Source organism: Hemiscyllium ocellatum, chromosome 33, assembly GCF_020745735.1.
Source record: "Hemiscyllium ocellatum isolate sHemOce1 chromosome 33, sHemOce1.pat.X.cur, whole genome shotgun sequence".
Taxonomy (NCBI): Eukaryota; Metazoa; Chordata; class Chondrichthyes; order Orectolobiformes; family Hemiscylliidae; genus Hemiscyllium; species Hemiscyllium ocellatum.
This window is the reverse complement of record NC_083433.1, coordinates 7741122-7759074: the sequence shown is the minus strand read 5'-3', so window position 1 is coordinate 7759074 and position 17953 is coordinate 7741122. Positions and strand designations below refer to the sequence as shown.

General features: G+C 43.4%; 1 protein-coding gene across 2 annotated transcripts in view; it reads right to left on the bottom strand.

Moving 5' to 3' along the window:
* LOC132831508 (synaptotagmin-1-like) overlaps positions 1–17953 on the bottom strand; it is a 151428-nt gene that overhangs the window by 70137 nt on the left and 63338 nt on the right. Inside the window, exon 1 of one of the 2 annotated variants that reach the window (XM_060849697.1) lies at positions 16802–17016. The exons of the other annotated variant lie outside the window; for it this stretch is intronic. The gene's annotated coding sequence lies outside the window, so the exon portion shown is untranslated. Of the gene's footprint in view, positions 1–16801; positions 17017–17953 lie in introns of those variants that run through there. 2 annotated transcript variants of the gene reach the window in all.

Sequence of the window (17953 nt, the reverse complement as noted above, 5' to 3'; positions counted from 1 at the left end):
CAAGTACAAATGCAGCTAGCCTGTAGATTTTCAGCGATTATAAATAGTTCAATTTTTTCAAATGTAGTCAGCTCCTGCCCATATGCTTTCACTAACTTGGAATATAAAACTACTGTTGCTTTGGTGTCCAATTTCCCTTTGCATACTATACAAAGGCTACCATCAGAAGCCACACTTTCTCTCAACTCAGTTACTTATGTAAAGAAAGAAATTACATTTATATTGTACCCAAGGTCAGGGCAACCACTAAATGATTACCTGGAGCAAACCATTTATGAGGGTGGGCTGAAAAACACAGAATGAACTATTCCTCAAACAGTTAATGTCAACTACCAGGCTTCAGCAGTGGGAATGAAAGATGTGGATCTACCGATGAAGATCCACATACACTTAAATTCCCATGTGTTTTTATTTTGCAGTATTCCCCAAAAGTTTGTATTGCTCAATCTGTTTCTGCGACAGTTTTGCAAATTTGTACATCTGCTACTGGATTTGAACATTTGCATGACAATACCAGAACTGTGAACCAGTTACAAATATCAAAGACTGTGATTTAATTTAGCCCACTCTATTGTAATGTGTGTTGACTGTGTAAACTGCACATAAAATCATCGAGTAACTGTTGCAGGAACACACAGTGAGCCATAATAAACATCACAATTTGCACTTCTTCCATAGAGTCATAGAGGCACACAACATGGAAACAGACCCTTCAGTCCAACTAGACCATGCCGAACATAATCCCAAATTAAACTAGTCTCACCCGCCTGCGTTTGGTCCATATCCCTCCAAACATTTCTTACTCATGTGCTTACCCAAATGTCTTTTAGACACAGTAACTATACCTATGTCTATCACTTCCTCTGGAAGTTCATTCCACACGCGAACCACCTTTTGTGTAAAAATGTTGTTCCTCATGCCATTTTTATTCTCGCTCCTCTCACCTTAAAAAAAGATGTCCCCTTGCTTGAAATTCCCCACCTTCGGGAAAAGACATCAGCCGTTGACCTTACCCATTCTCCTCATGATTTTAGAAACCTCTATAAGGTCACCCCTCAACCTCCTATGCTCCAGTGAAAAGCATCCCAGCCTATCCAGCTTCTCCTTACAACCCACACCCTCCATTCCTGGCAACATGCTGGTAAATCTCTTCCGAATCCTCTCCAGCTTAATAATATCTTTCCTATAACTGAATCACCAGAACTGGACACAGTACTCCAGAAGAGGCCTCATTAATATCCTGTAAAACCTCAACCTGATGTCCCAACTCCTGTACGCAAAGGTCTGAGCAATGAAGGCACATTCTGTGAAAATGTGTAAAAGTCACTGTTGTCCCACATTGCTTTCTCTCTCATTAGAGAGAAAGGTGACTACCTAAGGATCTCCACACCTTAGGCAACAGATGAGGTTGAGAAAGTGGAGACTTCATGGTAACCTCAGCTGGTGTGTGGATTGAACCTACACTGTTGGTGTCACTCAGAAATGTGCCCAGCCCCGAGTTAACAGGTTCAAAGGAAACATTGGAGGTGGAAGTGGCTGTTAATTGGAACATTACATGCCTCCGTTGACCGGTTGGTGGATATCCCTGTATTAATATAGGAACAAAGAGAAACAGAAAGTTGTGGAGACCAGGTCATTGAAGTTCCTGATTAGTTAAGGGGATCAAGGATTACAGGGAGAAGGCAGGAAAATTGAGAAACATCAGCCATGATCAAATGATGGAGCTGGCTTGATGGGCTGAATAGCCTAATTCTGCTCCTATATCTTACAGGAGAGAATTACTCCATTCTGCGTTTTGAGACCAGTTAATAAGATTGGCTTTGTTTTTTTTTAATTCAACCACAGGATGTGTGCATCACTAGCTGGTCAACATTTATTGCCCACCCTTAATTACCCTGATGGCAGTAAAGTGTCAAACAAATTGATGTGAGGACTGGAGTCACAGGTGACCCTACATTTGACCAGACCAGTTAGTGATGGCAGATTTCCTTCCCTAAACGGCATTTGTCTTAGAGCCATAGAGTCGTAGAACACAGAAACAGAGCCTTCAGTTGAATCAGTTCATGCCAAACATAATCCCAAACTAAACTGGTCCCACCTGCCTGCTCGTGGCCTATATCCCTCCAAACACTTCCTGTCATGTACTTATCCAAATGTCTTTTAAATGTTGTAGTTGTGTCCACATCCAAGTGAACCAAATGTTTTGTTTAACAACAATCAATAGTGGTCAAATGGTCACTATTAGGCTAGCTCTTTTTTTTAAGATTAGATCCCCTAGAGTGTCGAAACAGGCCCTTCAGCCCAACCAGTCCTCCAAAGAGTAACCCACCCAGACCAATTTCCCTCTGACAAATGCTAACACTAACACCTAACACTATGAGCAATTTCCCATGGTCAGTTCACCTAACCTGCACATCTTTGTGACTGTGGGAGGAAACCCACGCAGACATAGGGAGAATGTGCAAACTCCACATAGACAGTTGCCCAAGGCTGGAATTGAACGTGGGTCCCTGGTGCTGTGAGGCAGCAGTGCTAACCACTGAGCCACCATGCCACCCCAAAATTCAGTTTTTATTGAAATGACTATTTACCATGGTGGGGTTCAGACGTATGTCCCCAGCCCATTAACATGGGGCTCTGGATTGCTAGTCGACAGATATTACCAGCATCCCTCAACCCCACTTTGCTTCATGTCCCATCCCCGAATAGCCCTTGCATCCTGACTTTGGCAATCTGCTACAGTCATTCTCCAGCACCTTTCCTGAATACCAATCCCAGTCACATTGCTACCACTCAGGCTTTAACAGGATGGGGACAACTCAGCCCTGACATACACTCGATAGAAAATGTCAATTACCACGAGAGCAGAAAACGTGCATCCTTTGTGTGTTTCTTTCTGCACGGAACTTTGCAATTGTTTATTCACTTGGTAAACAGTTCTCTCAGCAGATGTTCTATTGATTAAAAGTCTGGTTCCTTCTCACAGTTTACTTCTCATTGATTTGTTGCAAAGCCCTGGATGACTGGAATCGGACCTGACCATTTAATGATGCAAATATCAATTTACAGCGCCCTTTAATTCAGCAGGATAATTCGCAATGACACAGAAGGGGCTGTGACAGTGCACACAAGTAGGTGCTGTCCATCTGTCACACTGATTTGATTGCGGCTGTCCTCTTCAATCAGTCCGTGACAGAGTAATTCACGGTAACAGATGGGACAAGCAATTATTAACTTGTTTATTACACAAAAAAATCATGGCATTGATCAAAATCACTGGCAGCAACACTGTCACTGGCAAGATAAATGTACTTGAATGGTATGAGCCACAGCCTAATAACTTACTGCATACATTGTTGCAGCACTGAGTTCAAATTGACAAGCTCCGATGACAGCCTGAACTACTACAACTTGCAATCTCTGCCTTCTACGCCTGTGTTTTGATGTGTACATAATAGAAGCATTTTTGAAACTGCCCACTCAGTGGAAATCTGGTCAGCGAGAAGTTCACCGGTAGGTCTCACTTGCCAATGCCCCACATTGATTGTGTAGCTTAACAAATCCTCCTGGAGGTTAAACATTGGACAGAGTGCAAAAACGACGGCCTGACCTGAACCCATCCCTACCCCTGCTAAACGGTTCAGAACAATGTCAAGTTGTACATCATAGAGATGTACAGCACAGAAACAGACCCTTCGAATCAACTCCAACCAGAGATCCTAAATAAATCGAGTCCCATTTGCCAGCATTTGGCCCAAATCCCTCTAAACCCTTCCTATTCATATACCCAACCAGACACCTTTTAAATGTCGTAATTGTACCGGTCTCCACCACTTCCTCTAACAGCTCATTGCATACACGCACCACACTCTGCATGAAAAAGTTACCCCTTAGGTCCTTTTTAAATCTTTCCCTTCTCACCCTAAACCTTGTGCCCTTTATGTAAAGTTCTAGGTACCGCTCTGTGTTTGTTTGACATTGGGCTTGTTTGGTAATACGGGAAGCTGGATTTAATTCAAGGGATTTGCCTTTTAGAAGCAACAGTTGCCACCAATTAGCAACTTGCCGATGCTCAGTGAGACAGTCACCATACTGAATGAGAAAAGCACAAAAGGTACAGCAAATTTCTCCCCACCTCGGGAGTGGCATCACCAAACCCTCAGATTCTGCCACAGCCCAGATTGCTGAAACCTCCAGAAGATTCCCTGCAGAGAAACAATTCCCTTTACTGATCCAGAACAGCAAAAAGCAAGCTAAAGGTCAGAGCTGCAACTTTCAGGAAGGAATGTTTAATGTAAAGCACAGTGGAAATCTAATAGCTACTTACTCTCAGAGATGGACAATTGGGAATCACCTGACTGAGATCAATAGACATAGATTGGATTCAGGGTTATGGTGAAAAGTTGGATGAATGAAATGGAAGTGAAGATAAGCCACAATCTAACCGAACAGTGGAACAGGCTCATGAAAAGTCTTGACTCAGAGAACATAGGACATAGAACAGTACAGTACAGAACAGGCCCTTCAGCCCACGATGTTGTGCCGACCATTGATCCTCATGTAAGGTAAACCTAATGTATGAACTTTCAAATTTCTGTGACCATATGCATGTCCAGCAGTCTCTTAAATGTCCCCAATGACCTCGCTTCCACAACTGCTGCTGGCAACACATTCCGTGCTCCCACAACTCTCTGTGTAAAGAACCCGCCTCTGACATCCCCTCTATACTTTCCGCCAATCAGCTTAAAACTATGACCCCTCTTGTTAACAATTTCTGCCCTGGGAAAAAGTTTCTGGCTATCAACTCTATCTATGCCTCTCATTATCTTGTACACCTCAATTAGGTCCCCTCTCTTCCTTCTTTTTTCCAATGAAAAAGATCAGAGCACAGTCAACCTCTCTTCGAAAGATAAGCCTCCAGTCCAGGCAGCATCCTGATAAACCTCCTCAGAACCCTTTCCAAAGCATCCACATCTTTCCTATAATAGGGTGACCAGAACTGGACGCAGTATTCCAAGTGCGGTCTCACCAAAGTCTTATAGAGCTGCAACAAGATCTCACGGCTCTTAAACTCAATCCCCCTGTTAATGAAAGCCAAAATACCATATGCTTTCTTAACAACCCTGTCCACCTGAGTGGCAATTTTAAGGGATCTATGTACCTGCACACCAAGATCCCTCTGTTCCTCCACACAGCCAAGAATCCTGTCTTTAATCCTGTACTCAACTTTCAAGTTCGACCATCCAAAATGCATCACCTTGCATTTATCCAGGTTGAACTCCACCTGCCACCCCTCAGCCCATCTCTGCATCCTGTCAATGTCACGCTGCAGCCTATGACAGTCCTCTATACTGTCGACGACACCTCCAACCTTTGTGTCGTCTGCAAACTTGCTGACCCATCCTTCAATCTCCTCATCCGAGTCATTAATAAAAATTACAAAGAGTAGAAGCCCAAGAACACAGCCCTGTGGAACACCACTCACCACTGACTTCTAGGCAGAATATTCTTCTTCCACTACCACTCGCTGTCTTCTGTCGACCATCCATATCTGCATCCAGACAGCCAAACTTCCCTGTATCCCATTCCTCCTGACCTTCTGAATGAGCCTACCATGGGGAACTTTATCAAATGCCTTACTGAAGTCCATATACACGGTATCCACCACTCGACCCTCATCAACCTGTCTTGTTAGGAATGTTAGGATTTGGAAAGCGCTGCCTGGGAGATGGTGGAGGCGGATTCCATGGGAGGTTTCAACAGAGATCTGTATATATACATACATATATATATATATATACACACACATATATATATCCGAAAGGGATGAAGGTAGAGGGCTATGGAGATAGGGCTGGAGAATTGGACCAGCTGAGTAACTCTTTTGGGAGCCGGTATAGACACAACAGGCCAAATGGCATCATTCTGGGCTGTAAGACTCTATGATTCTATGATTCTGTAGGTTCATTGTCTTCCTCTTGTTTATATATTTGCAAATGACAGCTTTCATGTTCTCAGGATGACTAGGTGCTGTTCAGCCAATGCAATAGCCAACTATAATGTGAGTGGCATGGTGGCTCAGTGGTTAGCACAACTACAGTGCTGGGGACCTGGGTTCAATTCCAGCCTTGGGTGACTACCTGTGTGGAACTTGCATGCTTTCACACAAAGTGTGGTAGGAGCCTAGAAGCTGCTGCCAGGGCTGGTAATGGAAGCAGATGAGATGAGGTATTTAAGAGACTTTTAAATGAATATCTGAGGAATATGGAGCAAGGGCAGGCAGAAGGGATTAGTTTAATTTGGTGTCATGTTTAGCACGACATCGTGAGCTGAAGGGCCTGTTCCTGTGCTATTTATTTCTATGTTCTCTCCATGCCTGTGTGGGTTTCATCCCACAATCCAAAAATATGCAAGTTAGGGTGCAGTGGCCATGCTAAATTGCCCAAAGTGTCTGGAGATTTGTAGGCTAGGTGGATTAGCCATGGGAAATGCAGGAAATAGGGTGGCTTGCATTTTGGAGGGTTGGTGCAGACTCAATGGGCTGACTAGCCTCTTTCTACTCTGTTGTGATTTTATTCTTGGAATGCTTTATTTGAAATATAACTACTGTTCTGGATATAAGTCGGTTCACTGAGCTGGACAGTTCATTTTCAGGTGTTTCATCACCATACTAGGTAATATCATCAGTGAGCCTCTGGTGGTATAGTCTGCTTTTTATTTATGTGTTTAGGTTTCCTTGGTGATGTCATTTCCCATTCTTTTTTCTGTGAGTGGTAAATGGGATCTAAGTCAAGGTGTTTGTTGATAGAGTTCCAGTTGGAATGCCATGCCTCCAGGAATTCGCACACGTGTTTCTGTTTGGCTTGTCCTATGGTGGATGTGTTGTTCCAGTCGAAGTGGTGTCCTTCCTCATCTGTATGTAAAGATAGTAGTGTTAGTGGGTCATGTCTTTTTGTGACTAGTTGATGTTATGTATCCTGGTGACTAGTTTTCTGCCTGTTTGTCCACAGTAGTGTTTGTTACAGTTTAGATTAGATTAGATTACTTACAATGTGGAAGCAGGCCCTTCGGCCCAACAAGCCCACACCGACCCGCCGAAGCGCAACCCACCCATACCCCCACATGTACCCCTTACCTAACACTACGGGCAATTTAGCATGGCCAATTCACCTGACCCGCACATCTTTGGACTGTGGGAGGAAACCGGAGCACCCGGAGGAAACCCACGCAGACACGGGGAGAACGTGCAAACTCCACACAGGCAGTCGCCTGAGTCGGGAATTGAACCCAGGTCTCAGGCGCTGTGAGGCAGCAGTGCTAACCACTGTGTCACCGTGCCGCCCACAATTCTTGCAAGGTATTTTGTAAATGACCTTCATTTTGCTTGTTGCCTGTTTAGGATCTTTCAAGTTCATCAACTGCTGTTTTCGTGCGTTGGTGGGTTTGTGGGCTACCATGATGCCAAGAGGTTGAGTAGTCTGACAGTCATTTCCAAGATATCTTTGATGTAGGGAAGAGTGGCTCGGGTTTCTGGGCACATTTTGTCTGTTTGTTTGGATTTGTTGCTGAGAGGTTGGTGGACCATGTTCATTCAGTACCCATTCTTTTTGAATATATTGTATAGGTGATTTTCCTCTGGTCTTTGTGGTTCGTCTGTGCTGCAGTGTGTGGTATCTCATTGAAATAATGTTCTAATGCAGCTCTGTTTGTGGATGTTGGGATGGTTGCTTCTGTTGTTCAGTATTTGGTCAGAATGTGTTGTTTTCCTGTAGATGCTGGTTTGAAGTTCCCCATTGGCTGTTCACTCTACTGTGACATCTAGGAATGACAGTTTGTTGTTGTTTTCCTCCTCTTTAGTGAATTTTATGCCAGTCAGGGAATTATTGATGGTCTTTAAGGTTTCCTTCTATTTGTATCATTTAGTGATGACAAAGGTGTCATCCACGTAGCGGACCCAAAGTTTGGGTTGGATAGTTGTCAGAGCTGTTTGTTCCAGTCTCTGCATTACAGCCTCATTTAAGAACCCTGATATCGGAGATCCCATGGGTGTTCTGTTGATTTGGCTGTAGGTTTTGTTGTTGAAGGTGAAGTGGGTGGTAAGGCATAGGTCCACTGGCTTGACAATGTTGTCCTTGCTGATGAAGTCGGTGCTGTTTTGGTGTATATGTTTTGGTTCTTCTAACTGTATAGTTAGTGTTTCCTTGGCCAGGATGTGAACAGGGCTGTTACGTCAAAGGAGACCAGTATTTCATTCTCTTCTATCTTGGTGTCTTGGATGGTCTTCACCATAGGAAATGACATTACCAACCCCAAGGAAACCTAAACACATAAATAGAAAGTGGGCCATATCACCTGTGCCTCTTCAGAGGCTCACTGATGATGTTAACTAGTATGGTGACGAAACGTCTGAAAAGGAACCTTCCAGCTTAGCAAGCGAACCTACACCCCGAACCTCAACCTGAGCCACAAATCTTCTCAAAACTTGATAATTGCTGTTCTTTTGAATGGATAAGCAACCTGCAAAAAGCTGCCACAAACAACAATGAAATGAAAGATATCATGTGTTTGGATTGAGGTTGTAGTTGGAGTGATGCATGTCAGAACCCAATGCCTTGAAGTACCTCCCTTTATTCTGTAGGTTAAGGTTGACTTTGTATGCTCCCCCCTTGCCCCTCCCTAGAGTGCCTGCGGTATTTAAAAATGTGTTAATGCAAGAACAAGGTATGTTTATATGGCAACATACCGTTATAGAACCCTCCCTGAGACTGCCTGTGGTATTTAAAAGTGTGAAAACACAATAAGTTACATTCAGATGGTTCTTTACATTTACTTAGCTTTCCCCAAGAGTGTCTCAGGGATTTGAAAATGTGCTAATACAACAACAGATTGCATTGATATAGCACTTTGAAAATAGTAAAAGGAACATAATCCTACAAAATGAAAGATAGCCACTTGAAATGTTAGGCAAAGCTTGGTCAAAGAGCTAGGTTTGAAGCCAATGTCTTAACAGAGAAGAGAGGCAGAGATGTTCAGGGAGGGAATTATTCAGCCTCTGGCTGTTAGTGCTGCTAAATGAGCAAAGGGAAGGCAGGGATTGGTGGAGGGGGCATTGAAAATTGGGGATGCGTAAGAGATCAGAATTTGTGGAGAACCGAAATCTGTGAGGATTATCAGACTTGGGGAGGATACAGAGACACAGAGCAGTAAATCACAGAGGTACTTAAAAGCCAGGGTGAGAATTTTCAACTCAAGGTATCATCAGACTGTGAACCAACATTGGTCAGTGGGCACAAGCCTGATCAGATCTTCCCAAGCTACTACTGGAGAAAAACACCATTGCTCAGTAAATCAGAAAAATTCTAAGACCTGAGACTAACAAGGGACAGAAGGTGGATGGCATGCCTGTCTTTCTCACTAATGAGAGATGACAAGCATTATTAAACTGAGGAAACACAACCTGGCTTTGCCTCATTGCTGGAACCATTCGCTTTCGACACGCTGGCAGGCAGATAAATGGTACAGATTCTGATCTCCAAGGACCTTCCAAGAAGGTGAGAGAGTTCAACATAGATGAAAAGTCCCAGAGAATTAAAAGGCAGCAGGGAGTATGAGACTCTAACTCTCAGTGCATCAACCTTCCTCAAACTTTGCTGCAGAATAAGTTAGGTCTCAATCATTCAGTCAGGTTGAATTGATAAAGTTCTGACAGTCTCCATCTGCAAACCTTTCACACAAAGGGTGATGGAAATTTGATTTGATTTATTATTGTTACCTGTACCTAAGCACAATGAAAAGTTTTGTTTTGCGTGCAGTACAGGCAGATACATACAAAGATATGAAGTTCATAGGTTGATAGAATAAAGTGAGGAAAACAAAGTTATAGCTACAAAGAAGGTGCACACAATGTAAGATCAACATTAGATTTGAAATTTGAGAGGTCCATTCAAAAGTTTAATAACAAAAGGGAAGAAACTGTTCTTGAACCTATCAGTAAGTGTGTTTAAGCTTTTGTATCTTCTGCCTGATGGAAGAGTTTAGAAGAGATTATAACCGTGGTGGGACGGGTCTTTGATGATGTTGACTGCCTTCCTGAGGCAGTGGGAAGTGTAGATGGAGTTGATGGATGGAAGGTTGGCTTGCATGATGGACTGGGCTGTGTTCACAAATTTCTGTAGTTTCTTACGGTCCTGGGCAGAGTAGTTGTTGTACCAAGCCATGATGCATCTGGATAGAATGCTTTCTATGGGGCATCTGCAAACGTTGATGAGTGTCCTTGTGGTCATACCAAATTTCCTTAGCCACGTGAGGAAGAAGAGGCATTGTTGTGCATCTAGGTGGGTGGACCAGGATGGATTGTTGGTGATTGTCACTCCTATTGGCAACTCTCTCCTTCAAAAGGTCGTGGAGGCTGGGACCCATGGAAATTCCCAAGACCAAGGCTGGCAAATTGTTATCGGGTCAGGGTACCAAGAAAGATTGAATTGGATCTGGATCAGTTAGGACTATATTCACTGAAGTTTAGAAGAATGAAAGGAGATCTCACTTGAAATCAATAAAATTCTAAGCGGACTAGACAGAGTAAAGGCAAGAAGAACGTTCCCGATGACCAAGGGATCGCAGTTTAAGGATATGGAGTAGGCCACTTAGGACTGAGATGAGGAGAAATCTGTTCACCCAGAGAGCAGTGAGCCTGTGGAATTTTCTGCCACAGAAAACGATATTTGAAAGTGTGAAAACACAAGAAGTTACATTCAGATGGTACATTACATTTAAATAGCACTCCCCGAGAGTGTTTCTGGGATTTGAAAATGTGCTAATACAACAGCAGACTGCATTCCTTTAGCACTTTTAACTCAGTAAAAGGAGCATATTCCTCCAAAATGTAACACATGTTTAGGCAAAGCTTGCTAAATTACGTAGTTTTGAAGGAACATCTTTAAGGAGTTGAGAGGGGCAGAGACGTTCTGGGAAGGGCATAGTCAGCCTCTGGTTATCAGTGCCACTGATGGAGCTGCAAGAAGGGGGGATGTGAGTGGCATTGAAAATTGGGGATGTGCAAGCATTGAAATCTGTAAGGATTGAGGAGGTTACCAAGATATGGAGCAGTGAACCACAGAGGCTAAAATATTTAATATTTTCAAGAAGGGTGTGGGGAGAAAGTGGAAACAGAGTATTGACTTGGACTTTTTAAAAATTAATTCAAGGCTTAGGCCAGCATTTATTACCCAGTGGGCAGTTAAGAGTCAACCAGGTTACTGTTGGCCTAGTTACATGTAGGAGAAAGTGAGGACTGCATATGTTGGAGATCAGAGCTGAAAATGTGTTGCTGGAAAAGCGCAGCAGGTCAGGCAGCATCCAAGGAATAGGAGAATCGACATTTCGGGCATGAGCCCTTCTTCAGGTTACATGTAGGCCAGACTGGGTAAAGATGGCTGTTTCCTTCCCTAAAGGACATTAGTGAACCAGATGTTTTTTTTCTCAAAACAATCAATAATGGATTTACAGTCATCATTTGACTTTTAATTCCAGATTTTTATTGAATTCACATTCCATCATCAGCCATGACAGCCTTTGAACCCAGGTCCCCAGAACCAAGCAGCAATAATACCACTAGGCCAATGCCTCCATGTGATCAGTTGTAATTACTGTGGATGTGACAAATGGTCTATTCATGTTCTGATTTTCTGTGTTTCCATGAATGAAGATCATTTTATGAATTTGAAGTGCATGCCAACTACGGTCTGAATGAGATGGACACCATAAGACCATAAGATATAAGAGCATGAATTAGGCCATTCAGCCCATCGAGTCTGCTCCACCATTCAATCATGGCTGATCAGTTTCTTAACCCCATTCTCCCACTCTCTCCCCATAACCCCTGATGCCCTTGATACTCAAGAACCTATCTATCTCCGTCTTCAATATATTCAATGACCCGGCCTCCACAGCCTTCTGTGGCAATGAATTCCATTGATTCACCACTCTCTGACTGAAGAAGTTTCTTCTTATCTCCATTCCAAAAGGTCTTCCCTTGACTCTAAGGCTATGCCCTCAGGTCCTAGTCTCTCCTACCAATGGAAACATCTTCCCAACATTCAATCAGTCCAGGCCATTCAGTATTCTGTAAGTTTCAGTTAGATCCCCCCCTCATCCTTCTAAACTCTATTGAGTACAAACCCAGCATCCTCAAATGTTCCTCATATGTTAAGCTTTTCATTTCTGGGACCATTCTCGTGATCCTCCTCTGAACACGCTCCAGCGCCAGTACATCCTTCCTGAGATATGGGGCCCAAAACTGCACACAATACACAAAGGGCTGAATGGCCTGTTCTTACTGCTTTATACTCAGTAACAATGGAGTTGAGCATAGAGTGAGCATTGCAGTTGTGTACTTCTAAGGATGCAATGAGTTGATAATGAACAACAAGGTTTTTCCACGGGGTCAGGGAATGGTGACAAACTGTGGGAGATACTGAGATACACCTGCTAGTCACTTGAAGTCAAAGCAGAACTGATGGGTGGAACAGTAACATTACAAGGCTAATTACTGACAATTAACAAATCTCTCTCACAGCAAGTGTTGACAGAGAATTGCTACTTGTCAGAAATTGTTAAACCAATACACATCTGTCTTTTATTATTTGTAAATATTCAGTTGCCAGGGGAATGACTATTGTTTCATTTAAGGTCTGAGAAACTATAGTGAGACAGACAAGCTGCAATTGGCTTGTATCAATTTTAAAACAAGTTGTCCTATTTATTTTCGGTAATTCTTGTATAAAATGATCTATAACCCAATAGATATTTTCAGTTAACCTCATCACACATTTTATGACATATTTCCAGTGCAAGTAGGACAAAAGGTAGGGATACTACCGCTGCACCACAGGATCCCTTTGTAAAAGCCTTTTAACTGTAATTTACCACACAGACTGAACTGCCAACTCCTGATAATCTGAGTTTATCCTTGCAGAACATTCCTGCTGGGCAACATGGCATTTGCTTCCTCAGTGATCCCATTGCCAACTCTTACAGCATGGAAGCAGACCTTTCACTCCAAACAGTTCATGTCAAATATCGTCCCAAACTAAACCAGACCCACCTGCCTGATCTTGGCCCATATCCCTCCAAATCTTTTCTATTCATGTGCTTATCTAAGTGACTTTTAAACATTGTCACTGTGCCCGCATCCACACTTCCTCAGGAAGTTCATTTCACACATGAACCATCCACCATGTTAAACATTTGCCCCTCATGTCTTTTTTAAATCTCTCTCCTCTCACCTTAAAAATGTGACCCCAAATTTTGAAATCCCCTATCCTAGGGAAAAAGACACCTATCATTAACTCTATCTATACTCCTCATGATTTTATAACCTCTAAAAGGTCATCTCTCAACTTCCAACACTCCAGTGAAAGAAGTCCCAGCTTTCTCTATAACTAAAACTCGTCCTAATATCTCTTAACTAATTCTGTAACACATTTTGCTGACAATGCTCCTATGTAGCATTCTATTACATTAAAGGTGCTATGTAAACCTGAGTTGTTGTTGTTGTAGTCCCCGATCCACTTCTCTATATCCCATCAATATCAAAGTGAGAGTGGCTTTGAGCTTGTATGAAAGAAGTGACAGAGAATTGTAAATGAGTGTTATTCACTGTAAGTGAACAGAGTTTCAGTGAGCAAGGGGCAAGCAAGAGGCTTGTGGGTGTACAACAGAAAGGATTGAGCTCAAGTGAGTACAAGAGGATTGTGAGTGAGAAGAAGAATGTGTGAGCAACATTGGGTTGGCCAGGTGGCTCAGTGGTTAGCACTGCTGCCCCATAAAGCCAGGAACCCAGGTTCGATTTCAGCCTCAGGTGACTGTGTGGAGTTTGCACAATCTCCCCGTGTCTGCATAGGTTTCCTTTGGGTGCGCTGGCTTCCTCCCACAGTCCAAAGATGGCAGGTTAAGGTGGATTGGCCATGCCAAATTGCCCACAGTACCTAGGAATGTACAGTTAGGTGGATCAGCATGGGAAATGCAGGGTTTTATGGTAGGGCATAGGTCTGGGTAGGTTGCTGTTTGGAGGGTCGGTATGGACTCGATGGGCTGAATGGCCTGCTCCAATGCTATAGGGATTCTATGAATATTCAAGGGATGGCTTATATAGGGGTATGAGGCCAGGAAGAGACTTGAAGAATCTACCGAGAGGATTGGCCGTGTGTGGACATCCCTGAAATTCTCCAAATCAGACACTCTATGTATAAATTTCTAGACTTTCTGTTTGTGGCTGCTTTTGGGTTATTAACAAACTGTGAGTAAACATTTCTGGGAGTAACACTGAGAAACAAAGGCATAGAGTAGGGAAGTAGTGCCCCAGCCTTCTCCTTCCCAAGACTAGGGACCAAGTTGGAATTTTATATGAAACGATCAATGATCGGGGCATACATTTAGGGAAGGGGCAGGGGGCTTAGAGGAGGATGTGAAGAATTTTTTTTCTCATTCAGAGGGGGTTGCGAATCTGGGACTCTCTGTCTACGAGGCAGAGGCAGAAAGCACATTTAAGAAAGGGGTGGCATGGTGGCTCAGTAATTAGCACTGGGACCCGGGTTCAGTTCCCGCCTTGGGCAACTGTCTGTGTGGAGTTTGCACATTCTCCCTGCATCTGCGTGGGTTTCCTCTGGGTGCTCCAGTTTCCTCCCACAATCCAAACATGTGCAGGCCAGGTGAATTGGCCATGCTAAATTGCCCACAGTGTTAGGGGAATAGGTCTGGGTGGGTTACTCTTTGGAGGGTTGGTCTGGACTTGTTGGGCCAAATGGCCTTTTCCACAATGTAGGGAATCTAATTTAAATGTTTAGATGTGCTCCTGCAATGCCAAAACATACAAGACTAGGGGCCAAGTGCTGGAAAACAAGGTGAGAAGAACTGGCTGGTTGTTGTTGATGGGCACAGACCCAGTGGGCCAAAGTGGTTTCTTCTGTGCTGCAGAACTCTGTGGCTGTATGACATAGAGTCATAGAAATGTACAGCACGGAAACAGACCCTTCGGTCCAACTCATCCATGCCGACCAGATATCCTAAATTGATTTATTCCCATTTGCCAGCACTTGGCCCGTATCCTTCAAAACTCTTCCTAATCATGTACCTATCCAGATGCCTTTTAAATGTTGTAATTGTACCAGCTGCCACCACTTCCTCTGGCAGCTCATTCAAAACATGCACAACCCTCTGCATGAAAATGTAGCCCCTTAGGTCTCTTTTATGTGGCGTTTTCATTTTTCATTTGCTTTTATATTGGAAGCAGTGGGCCACTGAATCAAAGAATATCACAATGACAGCACAAACCCACTCCAAAGTTAAGGTATACATTGAATTCATATTTTACCTGGACTGGGGAAATTGTCAGTTTAAATTTAGGGTTGCTAGGGGCACAGCAGACACCATCCTGTATGATCTGACTGCATCAACAATCAATTCTGGCAGCAAATTGTGTATAATCAACAAGTGGGGACAGTATACTGAAAGCGAGACAGAGCTGCTGTTTATTCAGAGGAGTTAGCATGTCTAACTGATAATGTGAAACTAATCCACTCTCAAGGAATTAGGACACTACCCTTGCAATTACTAATAGAATTATTGTAATCCCACCTCCAGCATCAGTCTTTAATCCTCCCAAAATGCTGAGTCAGTTTCAGAACATCGCCTCAAAACTATGCCAAAGCATCAGTGGTTTATAAAGACCATAAGATATAAGAGCAGAATTAGGCCATTCGGCCAATCACGTTAGCTCAATTATTCAATCATGGCTGATATGTTTCTCATCCTCATCCTCCTGCCTTCTACTCGTAACCCTTGACCCCCTCACTAATCAAGAACATATCTATTTCTGTCTTAAATACACTGACTTGGCCTCCACAGCCTTCTCTGATAATGAATTTCACAGATTCACCACCCTCTGGCTGAAGAAATTTCTCTTCATCTCAGTTCTACAAGGTCATCCCTTCACTCTGAGACCGTGCCCTCAGATCCTAGTCTCTCCTACTAGTGGAAACATCTTCTCCACATCCACTCTATTCAGGCCCCTCAGGGTTCGGTAAGTTTCAATGTCTCAACATTCTAACCTCCATTCAGTATAGACCCAAAGTCACAGAGTCATAGAATGAGTCATACAGCACAGAAACAGACCTTTACTCCAACCAGTCCATGTCGACCATAATCCCAAACTAAACTAGTCCCACCTGCTCTGCTTGACCCAAACTATTCTTATTCATGTACTTATCCAATATCTTTTACACATTGTAACTGTACCAGCATCACCATTTCCCCTGAAAGCTCATTCAACAAACGAACAACTCTTTGTGTAAAAACGTTGCCCCTCATGTCCTTTTTAAAATCTCCTCTCAGCTTAAAAACATTCCCCCCAATCTTGAAATCCTCCACTCTAGGGAAAATGTATGTTATCTGTATCCCTCATTATTTTATAAACCTCTACAACGTCATACCTCAACCTCCTGTGCTCCAGTGAAAAAAGTCCCAGTCTCATCCAGCCTCTCCTCATAACTCAAACTTTCCAACCCCAGCAACATCCTGGTAAATCGCTTTTGAACTCTCTTCAGCATGATTATATCCTTCTTATAACATTGTGACCAAAACTGCATACAGTATTCCAGAAGAGACCTCACCAACATCCTGTACAACCTCAACATGACATCCCAACTCCTACACTCAAAGATCTGAGCAAATAAGCATGCTCTATCACCCCTCAACTGCTCCTTCAAGTAAGATTTGAAGGGACTTTGAAAATGTGAGAACTCACCACAGACAGATCTTCCAAAGTTTCTATGACTGTTCACTGCAGTAACCGAAGTCCCAGTCACTGAATCAGTGGGTACTCAGCAGCTCTAATGGCGCTCCTAAATGCTGTCCCAGTGAACATTTGCAGGGCACCCGAAAGTGTTTCCTTGAGATTACTCCGTGTAGCAGATGTGGCAGAGTAAAAGAGCAACACAATTTTCAGAGAGGAATGAAGGAGTACATAGTGGCTTCACACTAATCGCTTATTTTATCAGTCACTGCAATGATTGGGTGGCGGGTCAGAAACATTCCTAATGGGAAGTTTCCTGGTTACAAAGATAGCTTCCTGGTTACACAGGCTGCCTCCCAGTTACAGGCTAAGCCTCACACAGGAACAGGCTGGTGTCATTGAAAACTGGATGTAAGTTGAACATACCATGTAGTCACATTCATCATACATGCCACAACTGTTATACCTCTGTTTGTCTCTGTTTTATATGCCCCACAGGGGACAGTCTAGCACCAGAGGGCATAATCTCAGAATATGGAGTCATCCATTTGAGGCAGAGATGAGGAGGAAACCTTCTCTCAGAGGGTACTGAATCTGTAGAATTCTTCACCAGAAAAGGCTGCCAAGGCTGGGTCACTAAAGATATTCAAAGCTGAGATATTTGTTTTAATCAGGAAGGGTATCAAGGGTTTTGGGAAAAGGCAGGAAAGTGGATTTGAAGATTATCAAGTCAGCCACAATCCCATTGAATAACAGAGCAGACTAGATGGGCTTGAATGATCTACTTCTGCTCCTACATCTTATGGTTGTATATCAGAAGATAGATAGGCAGCACAGTGGCTCCGTGGTTAGCACTGCTGCCTCACAGCACCAGGGACTAGGGTTCGATTCCATCCTTGGGCAACTGTCTGTGTGGAGTTTGCACATTCTCCCTGTCTCTGCGTAGGTTCCCTCTGGGTGCTCCGGTTTCCTCCTACAGTCCAAAGTTGTGCAGGTCAGGTGGATCGGTCACGTTAATTGCCCATAATGTCTTGGGATGTGCAGTCCAGGTGGATTAGCGATGGTAAATGCAAGGTTACAGGGATAGGGTAGGGGGATAGGTCTGGGTGGGATGCTCTTCGAAGGGTTGGTGTAGACTCAATAGGCTGCTTCCACACTCGAGCG